General features: G+C 42.3%; 1 non-coding gene across 1 annotated transcript; it reads left to right on the top strand.

The window, feature by feature from the left end:
- Positions 1-24076: 24076 nt before the first annotated feature.
- trnas-gcu (transfer RNA serine (anticodon GCU)) lies at positions 24077-24158 on the top strand. The gene has a single exon. It is a non-coding gene; the product is annotated as a tRNA-Ser (tRNA).
- The last annotated feature ends 1113 nt before the right edge of the window (positions 24159-25271 follow it).

Here is a 25271-nt window from a genome sequence, read left to right as displayed (position 1 = left end):
AAAGCAAAATGTTAGGTTATGACAAGATTTTCACTGGAGATGATGCAAACGTGAGATGTTAAGGATGGACTGCTAATCCATTGTGCTCTGCACGCGTGGGTTCGAATCCCATCCTCGTCGTTGTGTAGGAATGTTTCTTTGCTTAGATATTGAAAAAAATGTAAAGTTACAACAAGGTTTTCACTGGGAATGATGTAAATTCAAGATGCAAAGGTGAACCTCGTGGAGAATATGGGCATCGATCCCACTACCTCTCGCATGCTAAGCAAGCGCTCTACCATTTGAGCTAATTCCCCTTTCAATGTGGTTTACTGGCACTGCAGAAACACAGGTTAGATAAAGCAAAATGTTAAGTTATGACAAGATTTTCACTGGGGATGATGCAAACGTGAGATGTTAAGGATGGACTGCTAATCCATTGTGCTCTGCACGCGTGGGTTCGAATCCCATCCTCGTCGTTGTGTAGGAATGTTTCTTTGCTTAGATATTGAAAAAAATGTAAAGTTACAACAAGGTTTTCACTGGGAATGATGTAAATTCAAGATGCAAAGGAGAACCTTGTGGAGAATATGGGCATCGATCCCACTACCTCTCGCATGCTAAGCAAGCACTCTACCATTTGAGCTAATTCCCCTTTCAATGTGGTTTACTGGGCAGAAACACAGGTTAGATAAAGCAAAATGTTAAGTTATGACAAGATTTTCACTGGGGATGATGCAAACGTGAGATGTTAAGGATGGACTGCTAATCCATTGTGCTCTGCACGCGTGGGTTCGAATCCCATCCTCGTCGTTGTGTAGGAATGTTTCTTTGCTTAGATATTGAAAAAAATGTAAAGTTACAACAAGGTTTTCACTGGGAATGATGTAAATTCAAGATGCAAAGGTGAACCTTGTGGAGAATATGGGCATCGATCCCACTACCTCTCGCATGCTAAGCAAGCGCTCTACCATTTGAGCTAATTCCCCTTTCAATGTGGTTTACTGGCACTGCAGAAACACAGGTTAGATAAAGCAAAATGTTACGTTATGACAAGATTTTCACTGGGGATGATGCAAACGTGAGATGTTAAGGATGGACTGCTAATCCATTGTGCTCTGCACTCGTGGGTTCGAAGCCCATCCTCCTCGGTTTCTTTGCTTAGATATGGAAAAAAATGTAAAATTACAACAAGGTTTTCACTGGGAATGATGTAAATTCAAGATGCAAAGGTCAACCTTGTGGAGAATTCCCCTGTGAACATGGCCTCCTGGCACAGCTGCAACGCGGGTTAGACTCCATATGATCATCTTCTTTTGATAACACTCTCTTTCGTCTCCTCCTAATGATGCTTTTCAGTGATGAGATGGCCGAGTGGTTAAGGTGATGGTGAGTTATGCTTTGTTTGCAAGTCTACAAAACAACCTATTTAGTGACAACATCTTTAACCCTACTTATCAACATTTGGACGAGGGATGACCTTGGCTCAAGGTCTAAAGTAGAGTCTTGTGGAGAATATGGGCATCGACCCCACTACCTCTTGCATGGCTCTACCATTTGTGCTATTTCCCCTTTCAACATGGCTTACTGGGCAGAAACACAGGTTAGATAAAGCAAAATGTTAGGTTATGACAAGATTTTCACTGGAGATGATGCAAACGTGAGATGTTAAGGATGGACTGCTAATCCATTGTGCTCTGCACGCGTGGGTTCGAATCCCATCCTCGTCGTTGTGTAGGAATGTTTCTTTGCTTAGATATTGAAAAAAATGTAAAGTTACAACAAGGTTTTCACTGGGAATGATGTAAATTCAAGATGCAAAGGTGAACCTCGTGGAGAATATGGGCATCGATCCCACTACCTCTCGCATGCTAAGCAAGCGCTCTACCATTTGAGCTAATTCCCCTTTCAATGTGGTTTACTGGCACTGCAGAAACACAGGTTAGATAAAGCAAAATGTTAAGTTATGACAAGATTTTCACTGGGGATGATGTAAATTCAAGATGCAAAGGTGAACCTTGTGGAGAATATGGGCATCGATCCCACTACCTCTCGCATGCTAAGCAAGCGCTCTACCATTTGAGCTAATTCCCCTTTCAATGTGGTTTACTGGCACTGCAGAAACACAGGTTAGATAAAGCAAAATGTTACGTTATGACAAGATTTTCACTGGGGATGATGCAAACGTGAGATGTTAAGGATGGACTGCTAATCCATTGTGCTCTGCACTCGTGGGTTCGAAGCCCATCCTCGTCGGTTTCTTTGCTTAGATATGGAAAAAAATGTAAAGTTACAACAAGGTTTTCACTGGGAATGATGTAAATTCAAGATGCAAAGGTCAACCTTGTGGAGAATTCCCCTGTGAACATGGCCTCCTGGCACAGCTGCAACGCGGGTTAGACTCCATATGATCATCTTCTTTTGATAACACTCTCTTTCGTCTTCTCCTAATGATGCTTTTCAGTGACGAGATGGCCGAGTGGTTAAGGTGATGGTGAGTTATGCTTTGTTTGCAAGTCTACAAAACAACCTATTTAGTGACAACATCTTTAACCCTACTTATCAACATTTGGACGAGGGATGACCTTGGCTCAAGGTCTAAAGTAGAGTCTTGTGGAGAATGTGGGCATCGACCCCACTACCTCTTGCATGGCTCTACCATTTGTGCTATTTCCCCTTTCAACATGGCTTACTGGGCAGAAACACAGGTTAGATAAAGCAAAATGTTATGTTATGACAAGATTTTCACTGGGGATGATGCAAACGTGAGATGTTAAGGATGGACTGCCAATCCATTGTGCTCTGCACGCGTGGGTTCGAATCCCATCCTCGTCGTTGTGTAGGAATGTTTCTTTGCTTAGATATTGAAAAAAATGTAAAGTTACAACAAGGTTTTCACTGGGAATGATGTAAATTCAAGATGCAAAGGTGAACCTTGCGGAGAATATGGGCATTGATCCCACTACCTCTCGCATGCTAAGCAAGCGCTCTACCATTTGAGCTAATTCCCCTTTCAACATGGCTTACTGGCACTGCAGAAACACAGGTTAGATAAAGCAAAATGTTAAGTTATGACAAGATTTTCACTGGGGATGATGCAAACGTGAGATGTTAAGGATGGACTGCTAATCCATTGTGCTCTGCACGCGTGGGTTCGAATCCCATCCTCGTCGTTGTGTAGGAATGTTTCTTTGCTTAGATATTGAAAAAAATGTAAAGTTACAACAAGGTTTTCACTGGGAATGATGTAAATTCAAGATGCAAAGGTGAACCTTGTGGAGAATATGGGCATCAATCCCACTACCTCTCGCATGCTAAGCAAGCGCTCTACCATTTGAGCTAATTCCCCTTTCAATGTGGTTTACTGGCACTGCAGAAACACAGGTTAGATAAAGCAAAATGTTACGTTATGACAAGATTTTCACTGGGGATGATGCAAACGTGAGATGTTAAGGATGGACTGCTAATCCATTGTGCTCTGCACTCGTGGGTTCGAAGCCCATCCTCGTCGGTTTCTTTGCTTAGATATGGAAAAAAATGTAAAGTTACAACAAGGTTTTCACTGGGAATGATGTAAATTCAAGATGCAAAGGTGAACCTTGTGGAGAATATGGGCATCGATCCCACTACCTCTCGCATGCTAAGCAAGCGCTCTACCATTTGAGCTAATTCCCCTTTCAATGTGGTTTACTGGCACTGCAGAAACACAGGTTAGATAAAGCAAAATGTTAAGTTATGACAAGATTTTCACTGGGGATGATGCAAACGTGAGATGTTAAGGATGGACTGCTAATCCATTGTGCTCTGCACGCGTGGGTTCGAATCCCATCCTCGTCGTTGTGTAGGAATGTTTCTTTGCTTAGATATTGAAAAAAATGTGAAGTTACAACAAGGTTTTCACTGGGAATGATGTAAATTCAAGATGCAAAGGTGAACCTTGTGGAGAATATGGGCATCGATCCCACTACCTCTCGCATGCTAAGCAAGCGCTCTACCATTTGAGCTAATTCCCCTTTCAATGTGGTTTACTGGCACTGCAGAAACACAGGTTAGATAAAGCAAAATGTTAAGTTATGACAAGATTTTCACTGGGGATGATGCAAACGTGAGATGTTAAGGATGGACTGCTAATCCATTGTGCTCTGCACGCGTGGGTTCGAATCCCATCCTCGTCGTTGTGTAGGAATGTTTCTTTGCTTAGATATTGAAAAAAATGTGAAGTTACAACAAGGTTTTCACTGGGAATGATGTAAATTCAAGATGCAAAGGTGAACCTTGTGGAGAATATGGGCATCGATCCCACTACCTCTCGCATGCTAAGCAAGCACTCTACCATTTGAGCTAATTCCCCTTTCAATGTGGTTTACTGGCACTGCAGAAACACAGGTTAGATAAAGCAAAATGTTACGTTATGACAAGATTTTCACTGGGGATGATGCAAACGTGAGATGTTAAGGATGGACTGCTAATCCATTGTGCTCTGCACGCCTGGGTTCGAATCCCATCCTCGTCGTTGTGTAGGAATGTTTCTTTGCTTAGATATTGAAAAAAATGTGAAGTTACAACAAGGTTTTCACTGGGAATGATGTAAATTCAAGATGCAAAGGTGAACCTTGTGGAGAATATGGGCATCGATCCCACTACCTCTCGCATGCTAAGCAAGCGCTCTACCATTTGAGCTAATTCCCCTTTCAATGTGGTTTACTGGCACTGCAGAAACACAGGTTAGATAAAGCAAAATGTTACGTTATGACAAGATTTTCACTGGGGATGATGCAAACGTGAGATGTTAAGGATGGACTGCTAATCCATTGTGCTCTGCACTCGTGGGTTCGAAGCCCATCCTCGTCGGTTTCTTTGCTTAGATATGGAAAAAAATGTAAAGTTACAACAAGGTTTTCACTGGGAATGATGTAAATTCAAGATGCAAAGGTCAACCTTGTGGAGAATTCCCCTGTGAACATGGCCTCCTGGCACAGCTGCAACGCGGGTTAGACTCCATATGATCATCTTCTTTTGATAACACTCTCTTTCGTCTTCTCCTAATGATGCTTTTCAGTGACGAGATGGCCGAGTGGTTAAGGTGATGGTGAGTTATGCTTTGTTTGCAAGTCTACAAAACAACCTATTTAGTGACAACATCTTTAACCCTACTTATCAACATTTGGACGAGGGATGACCTTGGCTCAAGGTCTAAAGTAGAGTCTTGTGGAGAATGTGGGCATCGACCCCACTACCTCTTGCATGGCTCTACCATTTGTGCTATTTCCCCTTTCAACATGGCTTACTGGGCAGAAACACAGGTTAGATAAAGCAAAATGTTAAGTTATGACAAGATTTTCGCTGGGGATGATGCAAACGTGAGATGTTAAGGACGGACTGCTAATCCATTGTGCTCTGCACACGTGGGTTCGAATCCCATCCTCGTCGTTGTGTAGGAATGTTTCTTTGCTTAGATATTGAAAAAAATGTAAAGTTACAACAAGGTTTTCACTGGGAATGATGTAAATTCAAGATGCAAAGGTGAACCTTGCGGAGAATATGGGCATTGATCCCACTACCTCTCGCATGCTAAGCAAGCGCTCTACCATTTGAGCTAATTCCCCTTTCAACATGGCTTACTGGCACTGCAGAAACACAGGTTAGATAAAGCAAAATGTTAAGTTATGACAAGATTTTCACTGGGGATGATGCAAACGTGAGATGTTAAGGATGGACTGCTAATCCATTGTGCTCTGCACGCGTGGGTTCGAATCCCATCCTCGTCGTTGTGTAGGAATGTTTCTTTGCTTAGATATTGAAAAAAATGTAAAGTTACAACAAGGTTTTCACTGGGAATGATGTAAATTCAAGATGCAAAGGTGAACCTTGTGGAGAATATGGGCATCAATCCCACTACCTCTCGCATGCTAAGCAAGCGCTCTACCATTTGAGCTAATTCCCCTTTCAACGTGGTTTACTGGCACTGCAGAAACACAGGTTAGATAAAGCAAAATGTTACGTTATGACAAGATTTTCACTGGGGATGATGCAAACGTGAGATGTTAAGGATGGACTGCTAATCCATTGTGCTCTGCACTCGTGGGTTCGAAGCCCATCCTCGTCGGTTTCTTTGCTTAGATATGGAAAAAAATGTAAAGTTACAACAAGGTTTTCACTGGGAATGATGTAAATTCAAGATGCAAAGGTGAACCTTGTGGAGAATATGGGCATCGATCCCACTACCTCTCGCATGCTAAGCAAGCGCTCTACCATTTGAGCTAATTCCCCTTTCAATGTGGTTTACTGGCACTGCAGAAACACAGGTTAGATAAAGCAAAATGTTAAGTTATGACAAGATTTTCACTGGGGATGATGCAAACGTGAGATGTTAAGGATGGACTGCTAATCCATTGTGCTCTGCACGCGTGGGTTCGAATCCCATCCTCGTCGTTGTGTAGGAATGTTTCTTTGCTTAGATATTGAAAAAAATGTGAAGTTACAACAAGGTTTTCACTGGGAATGATGTAAATTCAAGATGCAAAGGTGAACCTTGTGGAGAATATGGGCATCGATCCCACTACCTCTCGCATGCTAAGCAAGCGCTCTACCATTTGAGCTAATTCCCCTTTCAATGTGGTTTACTGGCACTGCAGAAACACAGGTTAGATAAAGCAAAATGTTAAGTTATGACAAGATTTTCACTGGGGATGATGCAAACGTGAGATGTTAAGGATGGACTGCTAATCCATTGTGCTCTGCACGCGTGGGTTCGAATCCCATCCTCGTCGTTGTGTAGGAATGTTTCTTTGCTTAGATATTGAAAAAAATGTGAAGTTACAACAAGGTTTTCACTGGGAATGATGTAAATTCAAGATGCAAAGGTGAACCTTGTGGAGAATATGGGCATCGATCCCACTACCTCTCGCATGCTAAGCAAGCGCTCTACCATTTGAGCTAATTCCCCTTTCAATGTGGTTTACTGGCACTGCAGAAACACAGGTTAGATAAAGCAAAATGTTACGTTATGACAAGATTTTCACTGGGGATGATGCAAACGTGAGATGTTAAGGATGGACTGCTAATCCATTGTGCTCTGCACGCCTGGGTTCGAATCCCATCCTCGTCGTTGTGTAGGAATGTTTCTTTGCTTAGATATTGAAAAAAATGTGAAGTTACAACAAGGTTTTCACTGGGAATGATGTAAATTCAAGATACAAAGGTCAACCTTGTGGAGAATATGGGCATCGATCCCACTACCTCTCGCATGCTAAGCAAGCGCTCTACCATTTGAGCTAATTCCCCTTTCAATGTGGTTTACTGGCACTGCAGAAACACAGGTTAGATAAAGCAAAATGTTACGTTATGACAAGATTTTCACTGGGGATGATGCAAACGTGAGATGTTAAGGATGGACTGCTAATCCATTGTGCTCTGCACTCGTGGGTTCGAAGCCCATCCTCGTCGGTTTCTTTGCTTAGATATGGAAAAAAATGTAAAGTTACAACAAGGTTTTCACTGGGAATGATGTAAATTCAAGATGCAAAGGTCAACCTTGTGGAGAATTCCCCTGTGAACATGGCCTCCTGGCACAGCTGCAACGCGGGTTAGACTCCATATGATCATCTTCTTTTGATAACACTCTCTTTCGTCTTCTCCTAATGATGCTTTTCAGTGACGAGATGGCCGAGTGGTTAAGGTGATGGTGAGTTATGCTTTGTTTGCAAGTCTACAAAACAACCTATTTAGTGACAACATCTTTAACCCTACTTATCAACATTTGGACGAGGGATGACCTTGGCTCAAGGTCTAAAGTAGAGTCTTGTGGAGAATGTGGGCATCGACCCCACTACCTCTTGCATGGCTCTACCATTTGTGCTATTTCCCCTTTCAACATGGCTTACTGGGCAGAAACACAGGTTAGATAAAGCAAAATGTTAAGTTATGACAAGATTTTCGCTGGGGATGATGCAAACGTGAGATGTTAAGGACGGACTGCTAATCCATTGTGCTCTGCACATGTGGGTTCGAATCCCATCCTCGTCGTTGTGTAGGAATGTTTCTTTGCTTAGATATTGAAAAAAATGTAAAGTTACAACAAGGTTTTCACTGGGAATGATGTAAATTCAAGATGCAAAGGTGAACCTTGCGGAGAATATGGGCATTGATCCCACTACCTCTCGCATGCTAAGCAAGCGCTCTACCATTTGAGCTAATTCCCCTTTCAACATGGCTTACTGGCACTGCAGAAACACAGGTTAGATAAAGCAAAATGTTAAGTTATGACAAGATTTTCACTGGGGATGATGCAAACGTGAGATGTTAAGGATGGACTGCTAATCCATTGTGCTCTGCACGCGTGGGTTCGAATCCCATCCTCGTCGTTGTGTAGGAATGTTTCTTTGCTTAGATATTGAAAAAAATGTAAAGTTACAACAAGGTTTTCACTGGGAATGATGTAAATTCAAGATGCAAAGGTGAACCTTGTGGAGAATATGGGCATCAATCCCACTACCTCTCGCATGCTAAGCAAGCGCTCTACCATTTGAGCTAATTCCCCTTTCAATGTGGTTTACTGGCACTGCAGAAACACAGGTTAGATAAAGCAAAATGTTACGTTATGACAAGATTTTCACTGGGGATGATGCAAACGTGAGATGTTAAGGATGGACTGCTAATCCATTGTGCTCTGCACTCGTGGGTTCGAAGCCCATCCTCGTCGGTTTCTTTGCTTAGATATGGAAAAAAATGTAAAGTTACAACAAGGTTTTCACTGGGAATGATGTAAATTCAAGATGCAAAGGTGAACCTTGTGGAGAATATGGGCATCGATCCCACTACCTCTCGCATGCTAAGCAAGCGCTCTACCATTTGAGCTAATTCCCCTTTCAATGTGGTTTACTGGCACTGCAGAAACACAGGTTAGATAAAGCAAAATGTTAAGTTATGACAAGATTTTCACTGGGGATGATGCAAACGTGAGATGTTAAGGATGGACTGCTAATCCATTGTGCTCTGCACGCGTGGGTTCGAATCCCATCCTCGTCGTTGTGTAGGAATGTTTCTTTGCTTAGATATTGAAAAAAATGTGAAGTTACAACAAGGTTTTCACTGGGAATGATGTAAATTCAAGATGCAAAGGTGAACCTTGTGGAGAATATGGGCATCGATCCCACTACCTCTCGCATGCTAAGCAAGCGCTCTACCATTTGAGCTAATTCCCCTTTCAATGTGGTTTACTGGCACTGCAGAAACACAGGTTAGATAAAGCAAAATGTTAAGTTATGACAAGATTTTCACTGGGGATGATGCAAACGTGAGATGTTAAGGATGGACTGCTAATCCATTGTGCTCTGCACGCGTGGGTTCGAATCCCATCCTCGTCGTTGTGTAGGAATGTTTCTTTGCTTAGATATTGAAAAAAATGTAAAGTTACAACAAGGTTTTCACTGGGAATGATGTAAATTCAAGATGCAAAGGTGAACCTTGTGGAGAATATGGGCATCGATCCCACTACCTCTCGCATGCTAAGCAAGCGCTCTACCATTTGAGCTAATTCCCCTTTCAATGTGGTTTACTGGCACTGCAGAAACACAGGTTAGATAAAGCAAAATGTTACGTTATGACAAGATTTTCACTGGGGATGATGCAAACGTGAGATGTTAAGGATGGACTGCTAATCCATTGTGCTCTGCACGCCTGGGTTCGAATCCCATCCTCGTCGTTGTGTAGGAATGTTTCTTTGCTTAGATATTGAAAAAAATGTGAAGTTACAACAAGGTTTTCACTGGGAATGATGTAAATTCAAGATACAAAGGTCAACCTTGTGGAGAATATGGGCATCGATCCCACTACCTCTCGCATGCTAAGCAAGCGCTCTACCATTTGAGCTAATTCCCCTTTCAATGTGGTTTACTGGCACTGCAGAAACACAGGTTAGATAAAGCAAAATGTTACGTTATGACAAGATTTTCACTGGGGATGATGCAAACGTGAGATGTTAAGGATGGACTGCTAATCCATTGTGCTCTGCACTCGTGGGTTCGAAGCCCATCCTCGTCGGTTTCTTTGCTTAGATATGGAAAAAAATGTAAAGTTACAACAAGGTTTTCACTGGGAATGATGTAAATTCAAGATGCAAAGGTCAACCTTGTGGAGAATTCCCCTGTGAACATGGCCTCCTGGCACAGCTGCAACGCGGGTTAGACTCCATATGATCATCTTCTTTTGATAACACTCTCTTTCGTCTTCTCCTAATGATGCTTTTCAGTGACGAGATGGCCGAGTGGTTAAGGTGATGGTGAGTTATGCTTTGTTTGCAAGTCTACAAAACAACCTATTTAGTGACAACATCTTTAACCCTACTTATCAACATTTGGACGAGGGATGACCTTGGCTCAAGGTCTAAAGTAGAGTCTTGTGGAGAATGTGGGCATCGACCCCACTACCTCTTGCATGGCTCTACCATTTGTGCTATTTCCCCTTTCAACATGGCTTACTGGGCAGAAACACAGGTTAGATAAAGCAAAATGTTAAGTTATGACAAGATTTTCGCTGGGGATGATGCAAACGTGAGATGTTAAGGACGGACTGCTAATCCATTGTGCTCTGCACATGTGGGTTCGAATCCCATCCTCGTCGTTGTGTAGGAATGTTTCTTTGCTTAGATATTGAAAAAAATGTAAAGTTACAACAAGGTTTTCACTGGGAATGATGTAAATTCAAGATGCAAAGGTAAACCTTGTGGAGAATATGGGCATCGATCCCACTACCTCTCGCATGCTAAGCAAGCGCTCTACCATTTGAGCTAATTCCCCTTTCAATGTGGTTTGCTGGGCAGAAACACAGGTTAGATAAAGCAAAATGTTAAGTTATGACAAGATTTTCACTGGGGATGATGCAAACGTGAGATGTTAAGGATGGACTGCTAATCCATTGTGCTCTGCACGCGTGGGTTCGAATCCCATCCTCGTCGTTGTGTAGGAATGTTTCTTTGCTTAGATATTGAAAAAAATGTAAAGTTACAACAAGGTTTTCACTGGGAATGATGTAAATTCAAGATGCAAAGGTGAACCTTGTGGAGAATATGGGCATCAATCCCACTACCTCTCGCATGCTAAGCAAGCGCTCTACCATTTGAGCTAATTCCCCTTTCAATGTGGTTTACTGGCACTGCAGAAACACAGGTTAGATAAAGCAAAATGTTACGTTATGACAAGATTTTCACTGGGGATGATGCAAACGTGAGATGTTAAGGATGGACTGCTAATCCATTGTGCTCTGCACTCGTGGGTTCGAAGCCCATCCTCGTCGGTTTCTTTGCTTAGATATGGAAAAAAATGTAAAGTTACAACAAGGTTTTCACTGGGAATGATGTAAATTCAAGATGCAAAGGTGAACCTTGTGGAGAATATGGGCATCGATCCCACTACCTCTCGCATGCTAAGCAAGCGCTCTACCATTTGAGCTAATTCCCCTTTCAATGTGGTTTACTGGCACTGCAGAAACACAGGTTAGATAAAGCAAAATGTTAAGTTATGACAAGATTTTCACTGGGGATGATGCAAACGTGAGATGTTAAGGATGGACTGCTAATCCATTGTGCTCTGCACGCGTGGGTTCGAATCCCATCCTCGTCGTTGTGTAGGAATGTTTCTTTGCTTAGATATTGAAAAAAATGTGAAGTTACAACAAGGTTTTCACTGGGAATGATGTAAATTCAAGATGCAAAGGTGAACCTTGTGGAGAATATGGGCATCGATCCCACTACCTCTCGCATGCTAAGCAAGCGCTCTACCATTTGAGCTAATTCCCCTTTCAATGTGGTTTACTGGCACTGCAGAAACACAGGTTAGATAAAGCAAAATGTTAAGTTATGACAAGATTTTCACTGGGGATGATGCAAACGTGAGATGTTAAGGATGGACTGCTAATCCATTGTGCTCTGCACGCGTGGGTTCGAATCCCATCCTCGTCGTTGTGTAGGAATGTTTCTTTGCTTAGATATTGAAAAAAATGTAAAGTTACAACAAGGTTTTCACTGGGAATGATGTAAATTCAAGATGCAAAGGTGAACCTTGTGGAGAATATGGGCATCGATCCCACTACCTCTCGCATGCTAAGCAAGCGCTCTACCATTTGAGCTAATTCCCCTTTCAATGTGGTTTACTGGCACTGCAGAAACACAGGTTAGATAAAGCAAAATGTTACGTTATGACAAGATTTTCACTGGGGATGATGCAAACGTGAGATGTTAAGGATGGACTGCTAATCCATTGTGCTCTGCACGCCTGGGTTCGAATCCCATCCTCGTCGTTGTGTAGGAATGTTTCTTTGCTTAGATATTGAAAAAAATGTGAAGTTACAACAAGGTTTTCACTGGGAATGATGTAAATTCAAGATACAAAGGTCAACCTTGTGGAGAATATGGGCATCGATCCCACTACCTCTCGCATGCTAAGCAAGCGCTCTACCATTTGAGCTAATTCCCCTTTCAATGTGGTTTACTGGCACTGCAGAAACACAGGTTAGATAAAGCAAAATGTTACGTTATGACAAGATTTTCACTGGGGATGATGCAAACGTGAGATGTTAAGGATGGACTGCTAATCCATTGTGCTCTGCACTCGTGGGTTCGAAGCCCATCCTCGTCGGTTTCTTTGCTTAGATATGGAAAAAAATGTAAAGTTACAACAAGGTTTTCACTGGGAATGATGTAAATTCAAGATGCAAAGGTCAACCTTGTGGAGAATTCCCCTGTGAACATGGCCTCCTGGCACAGCTGCAACGCGGGTTAGACTCCATATGATCATCTTCTTTTGATAACACTCTCTTTCGTCTTCTCCTAATGATGCTTTTCAGTGACGAGATGGCCGAGTGGTTAAGGTGATGGTGAGTTATGCTTTGTTTGCAAGTCTACAAAACAACCTATTTAGTGACAACATCTTTAACCCTACTTATCAACATTTGGACGAGGGATGACCTTGGCTCAAGGTCTAAAGTAGAGTCTTGTGGAGAATGTGGGCATCGACCCCACTACCTCTTGCATGGCTCTACCATTTGTGCTATTTCCCCTTTCAACATGGCTTACTGGGCAGAAACACAGGTTAGATAAAGCAAAATGTTAAGTTATGACAAGATTTTCGCTGGGGATGATGCAAACGTGAGATGTTAAGGACGGACTGCTAATCCATTGTGCTCTGCACATGTGGGTTCGAATCCCATCCTCGTCGTTGTGTAGGAATGTTTCTTTGCTTAGATATTGAAAAAAATGTAAAGTTACAACAAGGTTTTCACTGGGAATGATGTAAATTCAAGATGCAAAGGTAAACCTTGTGGAGAATATGGGCATCGATCCCACTACCTCTCGCATGCTAAGCAAGCGCTCTACCATTTGAGCTAATTCCCCTTTCAATGTGGTTTGCTGGGCAGAAACACAGGTTAGATAAAGCAAAATGTTAAGTTATGACAAGATTTTCACTGGGGATGATGCAAACGTGAGATGTTAAGGATGGACTGCTAATCCATTGTGCTCTGCACGCGTGGGTTCGAATCCCATCCTCGTCGTTGTGTAGGAATGTTTCTTTGCTTAGATATTGAAAAAAATGTAAAGTTACAACAAGGTTTTCACTGGGAATGATGTAAATTCAAGATGCAAAGGTGAACCTTGTGGAGAATATGGGCATCGATCCCACTACCTCTCGCATGCTAAGCAAGCGCTCTACCATTTGAGCTAATTCCCCTTTCAATGTGGTTTACTGGCACTGCAGAAACACAGGTTAGATAAAGCAAAATGTTACGTTATGACAAGATTTTCACTGGGGATGATGCAAACGTGAGATGTTAAGGATGGACTGCTAATCCATTGTGCTCTGCACTCGTGGGTTCGAAGCCCATCCTCGTCGGTTTCTTTGCTTAGATATGGAAAAAAATGTAAAGTTACAACAAGGTTTTCACTGGGAATGATGTAAATTCAAGATGCAAAGGTCAACCTTGTGGAGAATTCCCCTGTGAACATGGCCTCCTGGCACAGCTGCAACGCGGGTTAGACTCCATATGATCATCTTCTTTTGATAACACTCTCTTTCGTCTTCTCCTAATGATGCTTTTCAGTGACGAGATGGCCGAGTGGTTAAGGTGATGGTGAGTTATGCTTTGTTTGCAAGTCTACAAAACAACCTATTTAGTGACAACATCTTTAACCCTACTTATCAACATTTGGACGAGGGATGACCTTGGCTCAAGGTCTAAAGTAGAGTCTTGTGGAGAATGTGGGCATCGACCCCACTACCTCTTGCATGGCTCTACCATTTGTGCTATTTCCCCTTTCAACATGGCTTACTGGGCAGAAACACAGGTTAGATAAAGCAAAATGTTATGTTATGACAAGATTTTCACTGGGGATGATGCAAACGTGAGATGTTAAGGATGGACTGCCAATCCATTGTGCTCTGCACGCGTGGGTTCGAATCCCATCCTCGTCGTTGTGTAGGAATGTTTCTTTGCTTAGATATTGAAAAAAATGTAAAGTTACAACAAGGTTTTCACTGGGAATGATGTAAATTCAAGATGCAAAGGTGAACCTTGTGGAGAATATGGGCATTGATCCCACTACCTCTCGCATGCTAAGCAAGCGCTCTACCATTTGAGCTAATTCCCCTTTCAACATGGCTTACTGGCACTGCAGAAACACAGGTTAGATAAAGCAAAATGTTAAGTTATGACAAGATTTTCGCTGGGGATGATGCAAACGTGAGATGTTAAGGACGGACTGCTAATCCATTGTGCTCTGCACACGTGGGTTCGAATCCCATCCTCGTCGTTGTGTAGGAATGTTTCTTTGCTTAGATATTGAAAAAATTGTAAAGTTACAACAAGGTTTTCACTGGGATTGATGTAAATTCAAGATGCAAAGGTAAACCTTGTGGAGAATATGGGCATCGATCCCACTATCTCTCGCATGCTAAGCAAGCGCTCTACCATTTGAGCTAATTCCCCTTTCAATGTGGTTTACTGGCACTGCAGAAACACAGGTTAGATAAAGCAAAATGTTAGGTTATGACAAGATTTTCACTGGAGATGATGCAAACGTGAGATGTTAAGGATGGACTGCTAATCCATTGTGCTCTGCACGCGTGGGTTCGAATCCCATCCTCGTCGTTGTGTAGGAATGTTTCTTTGCTTAGATATTGAAAAAAATGTAAAGTTACAACAAGGTTTTCACTGGGAATGATGTAAATTCAAGATGCAAAGGTGAACCTTGTGGAGAATATGGGCATCGATCCCACTACCTCTCGCATGCTAAGCAAGCGCTCTACCATTTGAGCTAATTCCCCTTTCAATGTGGTTTACTGGCACTGCAGAAACACAGGTTAGATAAAGCAAAATGTTACGTTATGACAAGACTTTCACTGGGGATGATGCAAACGTGAGATGTTAAGGATGGACTGCTAATCCATTGTGCTCTGCACTCGTGGGTTCGAAGCCCATCCTCGTCGGTTTCTTTGCTTAGATATGGAAAAAAATGTAAAGTTACAACAAGGTTTTCACTGGGAATGATGTAAATTCAAGATGCAAAGGTCAACCTTGTGGAGAATTCCCCTGTGAACATGGCCTCCTGGCACAGCTGCAACGCGGGTTAGACTCCATATGATCATCTTCTTTTGATAACACTCTCTTTCGTCTTCTCCTAATGATGCTTTTCAGTGACGAGATGGCCGAGTGGTTAAGGTGATGGTGAGTTATGCTTTGTTTGCAAGTCTACAAAACAACCTATTTAGTGACAACATCTTTAACCCTACTTATCAACATTTGGACGAGGGATGACCTTGGCTCAAGGTCTAAAGTAGAGTCTTGTGGAGAATGTGGGCATCGACCCCACTACCTCTTGCATGGCTCTACCATTTGTGCTATTTCCCCTTTCAACATGCCTTACTGGGCAGAAACACAGGTTAGATAAAGCAAAATGTTATGTTATGACAAGATTTTCACTGGGGATGATGCAAACGTGAGATGTTAAGGATGGACTGCTAATCCATTGTGCTCTGCACGCGTGGGTTCGAATCCCATCCTCGTCGTTGTGTAGGAATGTTTCTTTGCTTAGATATTGAAAAAAATGTAAAGTTACAACAAGGTTTTCACTGGGAATGATGTAAATTCAAGATGCAAAGGTGAACCTTGTGGAGAATATGGGTATTGATCCCACTACCTCTCGCATGCTAAGCAAGCGCTCTACCATTTGAGCTAATTCCCCTTTCAACATGGCTTATTGGCACTGCAGAAACACAGGTTAGATAAAGCAAAATGTTAAGTTATGACAAGATTTTCGCTGGGGATGATGCAAACGTGAGATGTTAAGGACGGACTGCTAATCCATTGTGCTCTGCACACGTGGGTTCGAATCCCATCCTCGTCGTTGTGTAGGAATGTTTCTTTGCTTAGATATGGAAAAAAATGTAAAGTTACAACAAGGTTTTCACTGGGAATGATGTAAATTCAAGATGCAAAGGTGAACCTTGTGGAGAATATGGGCATTGATCCAACTATCTCTTGCATGCTAAGCAAGTGCTCTACCATTTGAGCTAATTCCCCTTTCAGCATGGCTTACTGGCACTGCAGAAACACAGGTTAGATAAAGCAAAATGTTAAGTTACAACAAGGTTTTCACTGGGAATGATGTAAATTCAAGATGCAAAGGTCAACCTTGTGGAGAATATGGGCATCGATCCCAATACCTCTCGCATGCTAAGCAAGCACTCTACCATTTGAGCTAATTCCCCTTTCAACGTGGTTTACTGGGCAGAAACACAGGTTAGATAAAGCAAAATGTTAAGTTATGACAAGATTTTCACTGGGGATGATGCAAACGTGAGATGTTAAGGATGGACTGCTAATCCATTGTGCTCTGCACTCGTGGGTTCGAAGCCCATCCTCGTCGGTTTCTTTGCTTAGATATGGAAAAAAATGTAAAGTTACAACAAGGTTTTCACTGGGAATGATGTAAATTCAAGATGCAAAGGTCAACCTTGTGGAGAATTCCCCTGTGAACATGGCCTCCTGGCACAGCTGCAACGCGGGTTAGACTCCATATGATCATCTTCTTTTGATAACACTCTCTTTCGTCTTCTCCTAATGATGCTTTTCAGTGACGAGATGGCCGAGTGGTTAAGGTGATGGTGAGTTATGCTTTGTTTGCAAGTCTACAAAACAACCTATTTAGTGACAACATCTTTAACCCTACTTATCAACATTTGGACGAGGGATGACCTTGGCTCAAGGTCTAAAGTAGAGTCTTGTGGAGAATGTGGGCATCGACCCCACTACCTCTTGCATGGCTCTACCATTTGTGCTATTTCCCCTTTCAACATGGCTTACTGGGCAGAAACACAGGTTAGATAAAGCAAAATGTTATGTTATGACAAGATTTTCACTGGGGATGATGCAAACGTGAGATGTTAAGGATGGACTGCCAATCCATTGTGCTCTGCACGCGTGGGTTCGAATCCCATCCTCGTCGTTGTGTAGGAATGTTTCTTTGCTTAGATATTGAAAAAAATGTAAAGTTACAACAAGGTTTTCACTGGGAATGATGTAAATTCAAGATGCAAAGGTGAACCTTGTGGAGAATATGGGCATTGATCCCACTACCTCTCGCATGCTAAGCAAGCGCTCTACCATTTGAGCTAATTCCCCTTTCAACATGGGTTACTGGCACTGCAGAAACACAGGTTAGATAAAGCAAAATGTTAAGTTATGACAAGATTTTCGCTGGGGATGATGCAAACGTGAGATGTTAAGGACGGACTGCTAATCCATTGTGCTCTGCACACGTGGGTTCGAATCCCATCCTCGTCGTTGTGTAGGAATGTTTCTTTGCTTAGATATGGAAAAAAATGTGAAGTTACAACAAGGTTTTCACTGGGAATGATGTAAATTCAAGATGCAAAGGTGAACCTTGTGGAGAATATGGGCATCTATCCCACTACCTCTCGCATGCTAAGCAAGCGCTCTACCATTTGAGCTAATTCCCCTTTCAATGTGGTTTACTGGCACTGCAGAAACACAGGTTAGATAAAGCAAAATGTTACGTTATGACAAGATTTTCACTGGGGATGATGCAAACGTGAGATGTTAAGGATGGACTGCTAATCCATTGTGCTCTGCACTCGTGGGTTCGAAGCCCATCCTCGTCGGTTTCTTTGCTTAGATATGGAAAAAAATGTAAAGTTACAACAAGGTTTTCACTGGGAATGATGTAAATTCAAGATGCAAAGGTCAACCTTGTGGAGAATTCCCCTGTGAACATGGCCTCCTGGCACAGCTGCAACACGGGTTAGACTCCATATGATCATCTTCTTTTGATAACACTCTCTTTCGTCTTCTCCTAATGATGCTTTTCAGTGACGAGATGGCCGAGTGGTTAAGGTGATGGTGAGTTATGCTTTGTTTGCAAGTCTACAAAACAACCTATTTAGTGACAACATCTTTAACCCTACTTATCAACATTTGGACGAGGGATGACCTTGGCTCAAGGTCTAAAGTAGAGTCTTGTGGAGAATGTGGGCATCGACCCCACTACCTCTTGCATGGCTCTACCATTTGTGCTATTTCCCCTTTCAACATGGCTTACTGGGCAGAAACACAGGTTAGATAAAGCAAAATGTTATGTTATGACAAGATTTTCACTGGGGATGATGCAAACGTGAGATGTTAAGGATGGACTGCTAATCCATTGTGCTCTGCACGCGTGGGTTCGAATCCCATCCTCGTCGTTGTGTAGGAATGTTTCTTTGCTTAGATATTGAAAAAAATGTAAAGTTACAACAAGGTTTTCACTGGGAATGATGTAAATTCAAGATGCAAAGGTGAACCTTGTGGAGAATATGGGCATCGATCCCACTACCTCTCGCATGCTAAGCAAGCGCTCTACCATTTGAGCTAATTCCCCTTTCAACATGGCTTACTGGCACTGCAGAAACACAGGTTAGATAAAGCAAAATGTTAAGTTATGACAAGATTTTCGCTGGGGATGATGCAAACGTGAGATGTTAAGGACGGACTGCTAATCCATTGTGCTCTGCACACGTGGGTTCGAATCCCATCCTCGTCGTTGTGTAGGAATGTTTCTTTGCTTAGATATGGAAAAAAATGTAAAGTTACAACAAGGTTTTCACTGGGAATGATGTAAATTCAAGATGCAAAGGTGAACCTTGTGGAGAATATGGGCATTGATCCAACTATCTCTTGCATGCTAAGCAAGTGCTCTACCATTTGAGCTAATTCCCCTTTCAGCATGGCTTACTGGCACTGCAGAAACACAGGTTAGATAAAGCAAAATGTTAAGTTACAACAAGGTTTTCACTGGGAATGATGTAAATTCAAGATGCAAAGGTCAACCTTGTGGAGAATATGGGCATCGATCCCAATACCTCTCGCATGCTAAGCAAGCACTCTACCATTTGAGCTAATTCCCCTTTCAACGTGGTTTACTGGGCAGAAACACAGGTTAGATAAAGCAAAATGTTAAGTTATGACAAGATTTTCACTGGGGATGATGCAAACGTGAGATGTTAAGGATGGACTGCTAATCCATTGTGCTCTGCACTCGTGGGTTCGAAGCCCATCCTCGTCGGTTTCTTTGCTTAGATATGGAAAAAAATGTAAAGTTACAACAAGGTTTTCACTGGGAATGATGTAAATTCAAGATGCAAAGGTCAACCTTGTGGAGAATTCCCCTGTGAACATGGCCTCCTGGCACAGCTGCAACGCGGGTTAGACTCCATATGATCATCTTCTTTTGATAACACTCTCTTTCGTCTTCTCCTAATGATGCTTTTCAGTGACGAGATGGCCGAGTGGTTAAGGTGATGGTGAGTTATGCTTTGTTTGCAAGTCTACAAAACAACCTATTTAGTGACAACATCTTTAATCCTACTTATCAACATTTGGACGAGGGATGACCTTGGCTCAAGGTCTAAAGTAGAGTCTTGTGGAGAATGTGGGCATCGACCCCACTACCTCTTGCATGGCTCTACCATTTGTGCTATTTCCCCTTTCAACATGGCTTACTGGGCAGAAACACAGGTTAGATAAAGCAAAATGTTATGTTATGACAAGATTTTCACTGGGGATGATGCAAACGTGAGATGTTAAGGATGGACTGCTAATCCATTGTGCTCTGCACGCGTGGGTTCGAATCCCATCCTCGTCGTTGTGTAGGAATGTTTCTTTGCTTAGATATTGAAAAAAATGTAAAGTTACAACAAGGTTTTCACTGGGAATGATGTAAATTCAAGATGCAAAGGTGAACCTTGTGGAGAATATGGGCATTGATCCCACTACCTCTCGCATGCTAAGCAAGCGCTCTACCATTTGAGCTAATTCCCCTTTCAGCATGGCTTACTGGCACTGCAGAAACACAGGTTAGATAAAGCAAAATGTTAAGTTATGACAAGATTTTCGCTGGGGATGATGCAAACGTGAGATGTTAAGGACGGACTGCTAATCCATTGTGCTCTGCACACGTGGGTTCGAATCCCATCCTCGTCGTTGTGTAGGAATGTTTCTTTGCTTAGATATGGAAAAAAATGTAAAGTTACAACAAGGTTTTCACTGGGAATGATGTAAATTCAAGATGCAAAGGTAAACCTTGTGGAGAATATGGGCATCGATCCCACTACCTCTCGCATGCTAAGCAAGCGCTCTACCATTTGAGCTAATTCCCCTTTCAATGTGGTTTACTGGCACTGCAGAAACACAGGTTAGATAAAGCAAAATGTTAAGTTATGACAAGATTTTCACTGGGGATGATGCAAACGTGAGATGTTAAGGATGGACTGCTAATCCATTGTGCTCTGCACTCGTGGGTTCGAATCCCATCCTCGTCGTTGTGTAGGAATGTTTCTTTGCTTAGATATTGAAAAAAATGTAAAGTTACAACAAGGTTTTCACTGGGAATGATGTAAATTCAAGATGCAACGGTGAACCTTGTGGAGAATATGGGCATCAATCCCACTACCTCTCGCATGCTAAGCAAGCGCTCTACCATTTGAGCTAATTCCCCTTTCAATGTGGTTTACTGGCACTGCAGAAACACAGGTTAGATAAAGCAAAATGTTACGTTATGACAAGATTTTCACTGGGGATGATGCAAACGTGAGATGTTAAGGATGGACTGCTAATCCATTGTGCTCTGCACTCGTGGGTTCGAAGCCCATCCTCGTCGGTTTCTTTGCTTAGATATGGAAAAAAATGTAAAGTTACAACAAGGTTTTCACTGGGAATGATGTAAATTCAAGATGCAAAGGTCAACCTTGTGGAGAATTCCCCTGTGAACATGGCCTCCTGGCACAGCTGCAACGCGGGTTAGACTCCATATGATCATCTTCTTTTGATAACACTCTCTTTCGTCTTCTCCTAATGATGCTTTTCAGTGACGAGATGGCCGAGTGGTTAAGGTGATGGTGAGTTATGCTTTGTTTGCAAGTCTACAAAACAACCTATTTAGTGACAACATCTTTAACCCTACTTATCAACATTTGGACGAGGGATGACCTTGGCTCAAGGTCTAAAGTAGAGTCTTGTGGAGAATGTGGGCATCGACCCCACTACCTCTTGCATGGCTCTACCATTTGTGCTATTTCCCCTTTCAACATGGCTTACTGGGCAGAAACACAGGTTAGATAAAGCAAAATGTTATGTTATGACAAGATTTTCACTGGGGATGATGCAAACGTGAGATGTTAAGGATGGACTGCTAATCCATTGTGCTCTGCACGCGTGGGTTCGAATCCCATCCTCGTCGTTGTGTAGGAATGTTTCTTTGCTTAGATATTGAAAAAAATGTAAAGTTACAACAAGGTTTTGACTGGGAATGATGTAAATTCAAGATGCAAAGGTGAACCTTGTGGAGAATATGGGCATTGATCCCACTACCTCTCGCATGCTAAGCAAGCGCTCTACCATTTGAGCTAATTCCCCTTTCAACATGGCTTACTGGCACTGCAGAAACACAGGTTAGATAAAGCAAAATGTTAAGTTATGACAAGATTTTCGCTGGGGATGATGCAAACGTGAGATGTTAAGGACGGACTGCTAATCCATTGTGCTCTGCACACGTGGGTTCGAATCCCATCCTCGTCGTTGTGTAGGAATGTTTCTTTGCTTAGATATGGAAAAAAATGTAAAGTTACAACAAGGTTTTCACTGGGAATGATGTAAATTCAAGATGCAAAGGTGAACCTTGTGGAGAATATGGGCATTGATCCAACTATCTCTCGCATGCTAAGCAAGTGCTCTACCATTTGAGCTAATTCCCCTTTCAGCATGGCTTACTGGCACTGCAGAAACACAGGTTAGATAAAGCAAAATGTTAAGTTACAACAAGGTTTTCACTGGGAATGATGTAAATTCAAGATGCAAAGGTCAACCTTGTGGAGAATTCCCCTGTGAACATGGCCTCCTGGCACAGCTGCAACACGGGTTAGACTCCATATGATCATCTTCTTTTGATAACACTCTCTTTTGTCTTCTCCTAATGATGCTTTTCAGTGACAAGATGGCCGAGTGGTTAAGGTGATGGTGAGTTATGCTTTGTTTGCAAGTCTACAAAACAACCTATTTAGTGACAACATCTTTAACGCTACTTATCAACATTTGGACTAGGGATGACCTTGGCTCAAGGTCTAAAGTAGAGTCTTGTGGAGAATGTGGGCATCGACCCCACTACCTCTTGCATGGCTCTACCATTTGTGCTATTTCCCCTTTCAACATGGCTTACTGGGCAGAAACACAGGTTAGATAAAGCAAAATGTTATGTTATGACAAGATTTTCACTGGGGATGATGCAAACGTGAGATGTTAAGGATGGACTGCTAATCCATTGTGCTCTGCACGCATGGGTTCGAATCCCATCCTCGTCGTCGTGTAGGATTGTTTCTTTGCTTAGATATGGAAAAAAGCTAAAGTTACACCAAGGTTTTCACTGGGAATGATGTAAATTCAAGATGCAAAGGTGAACCTTGTGGAGAATATGGGCATCGATCCCAATACCTCTCGCATGCTAAGCAAGCACTCTACCATTTGAGCTAATTCCCCTTTCAAAGTGGTTTACTGGGCAGAAACACAGGTTAGATAAAGCAAAATGTTAAGTTATGACAAGATTTTCACTGGGGATGATGCAAACGTGAGATGTTAAGGATGGACTGCTAATCCATTGTGCTCTGCACGCGTGGGTTCGAATCCCATCCTCGTCGTTGTGTAGGAATGTTTCTTTGCTTAGATATTGAAAAAAATGTAAAGTTACAACAAGGTTTTCACTGGGAATGATGTAAATTCAAGATGCAAAGGTGAACCTTGTGGAGAATATGGGCATCGATCCCACTTTCTCTCGCATGCTAAGCAAGCGCTCTACCATTTGAGCTAATTCCCCTTTCAATGTGGTTTACTGGCACTGCAGAAACACAGGTTAGATAAAGCAAAATGTTAAGTTATGACAAGATTTTCACTGGGGATGATGCAAACGTGAGATGTTAAGGATGGACTGCTAATCCATTGTGCTCTGCACTCGTGGGTTCGAAGCCCATCCTCGTCGGTTTCTTTGCTTAGATATGGAAAAAAATGTAAAATTACAACAAGGTTTTCACTGGGAATGATGTAAATTCAAGATGCAAAGGTCAACCTTGTGGAGAATTCCCCTGTGAACATGGCCTCCTGGCACAGCTGCAACGCGGGTTAGACTCCATATGATCATCTTCTTTTGATAACACTCTCTTTTGTCTTCTCCTAATGATGCTTTTCAGTGACGAGATGGCCGAGTGGTTAAGGTGATGGTGAGTTATGCTTTGTTTGCAGGTCTACAAAACAACCTATTTAGTGACAACATCTTTAACCCTACTTATCAACATTTGGACTAGGGATGACCTTGGCTCAAGGTCTAAAGTAGAGTCTTGTGGAGAATGTGGGCATCGACCCCACTACCTCTTGCATGGCTCTACCATTTGTGTTATTTCCCCTGTGAACATGGCTTCCTGGCACTGCAGCTCCGCATGGGTCAGATTCCGCATAAGCAGCTTCTTATGATAACACTCTCTTTCGTCTTGTCCTAATATCAGTTGTTGGTGACGAGGTGGCCGAGTGGTTAAGGCGATGGACTGCTAATCCATTGTGCTCTGCACGCGTGGGTTCGAATCCCATCCTCGTCGTCGTGTAGGATTGTTTCTTTGCTTAGATATGGAAAAAAGCTAAAGTTACAACAAGATTTTCACTGGGAATGATGTAAATTCAAGATGCAAAGGTGAACCTTGTGGAGAATATGGGCATCGATCCCACTACCTCTTCCATGCTAAGCAAGCACTCTACCATTTGAGCTAATTCCCCTTTCAACGTGGTTTACTGGGCAGAAACACAGGTTAGATAAAGCAAAATGTTAAGTTATGACAAGATTTTCACTGGGGATGATGCAAACGTGAGATGTTAAGGATGGACTGCTAATCCATTGTGCTCTGCACGCGTGGGTTCGAATCCCATCCTCGTCGTTGTGTAGGAATGTTTCTTTGCTTAGATATGGAAAAAAATGTAAAGTTACAACAAGGTTTTCACTGGGAATGATGTAAATTCAAGATGCAAAGGTCAACCTTGTGGAGAATATGGGCATCGATCCCACTACCTCTCGCATGCTAAGCAAGGACTCTACCATTTGAGCTAATTCCCCTTTCAACATGGCTTCCTGGCACTGCAGAAACACAGGTTAGATAAAGCAAAATGTTACGTTATGACAAGATTTTCACTGGGGATGATGCAAACGTGAGATGTTAAGGATGGACTGCTAATCCATTGTGCTCTACACATGTGGGTTCGAATCCCATCCTCGTCGTTGTGTAGGAATGTTTCTCGGCGAACTCGGCGTCATTCTGCCAGACCTGCAAATCGTTGTTCAGGAGGAGTGTCTTGATGTCACGATTAGTGATGCAGCCGACATTCTCGGTGAGAGCCCACTTGAAGCCTCCCAGTGTGAAGACCAGTTAGACATTTCACCTCCTCACAGTCCTTTTTCCTCACAGTCACCTCACACTTCATATCAGGTAATTGACTATCGTAAACTAAAATTATAGTTATTGATTTGTACATTTGATGAATGAGTTGTTTTATGGTTCAAAGTCAAATGTTTTTAGTATTGCATGCTTACAGACTAATGAATTTTTCACAGAGGCAATTTTAAAAAAAATTCTCATAACTGTTTAAATTCCAAGGATACTAGTTTTGATGCCAGCAGTGTCTCCCCCAGTCCTGATAGTCCAGCCCAAAGTGTTGATGCA

This window comes from Labrus bergylta, chromosome 14 (assembly GCF_963930695.1).
Source record: "Labrus bergylta chromosome 14, fLabBer1.1, whole genome shotgun sequence".
Classification (NCBI taxonomy): Eukaryota; Metazoa; Chordata; class Actinopteri; order Labriformes; family Labridae; genus Labrus; species Labrus bergylta.
This window is presented reverse-complemented; position numbering and strand designations above follow the sequence as displayed.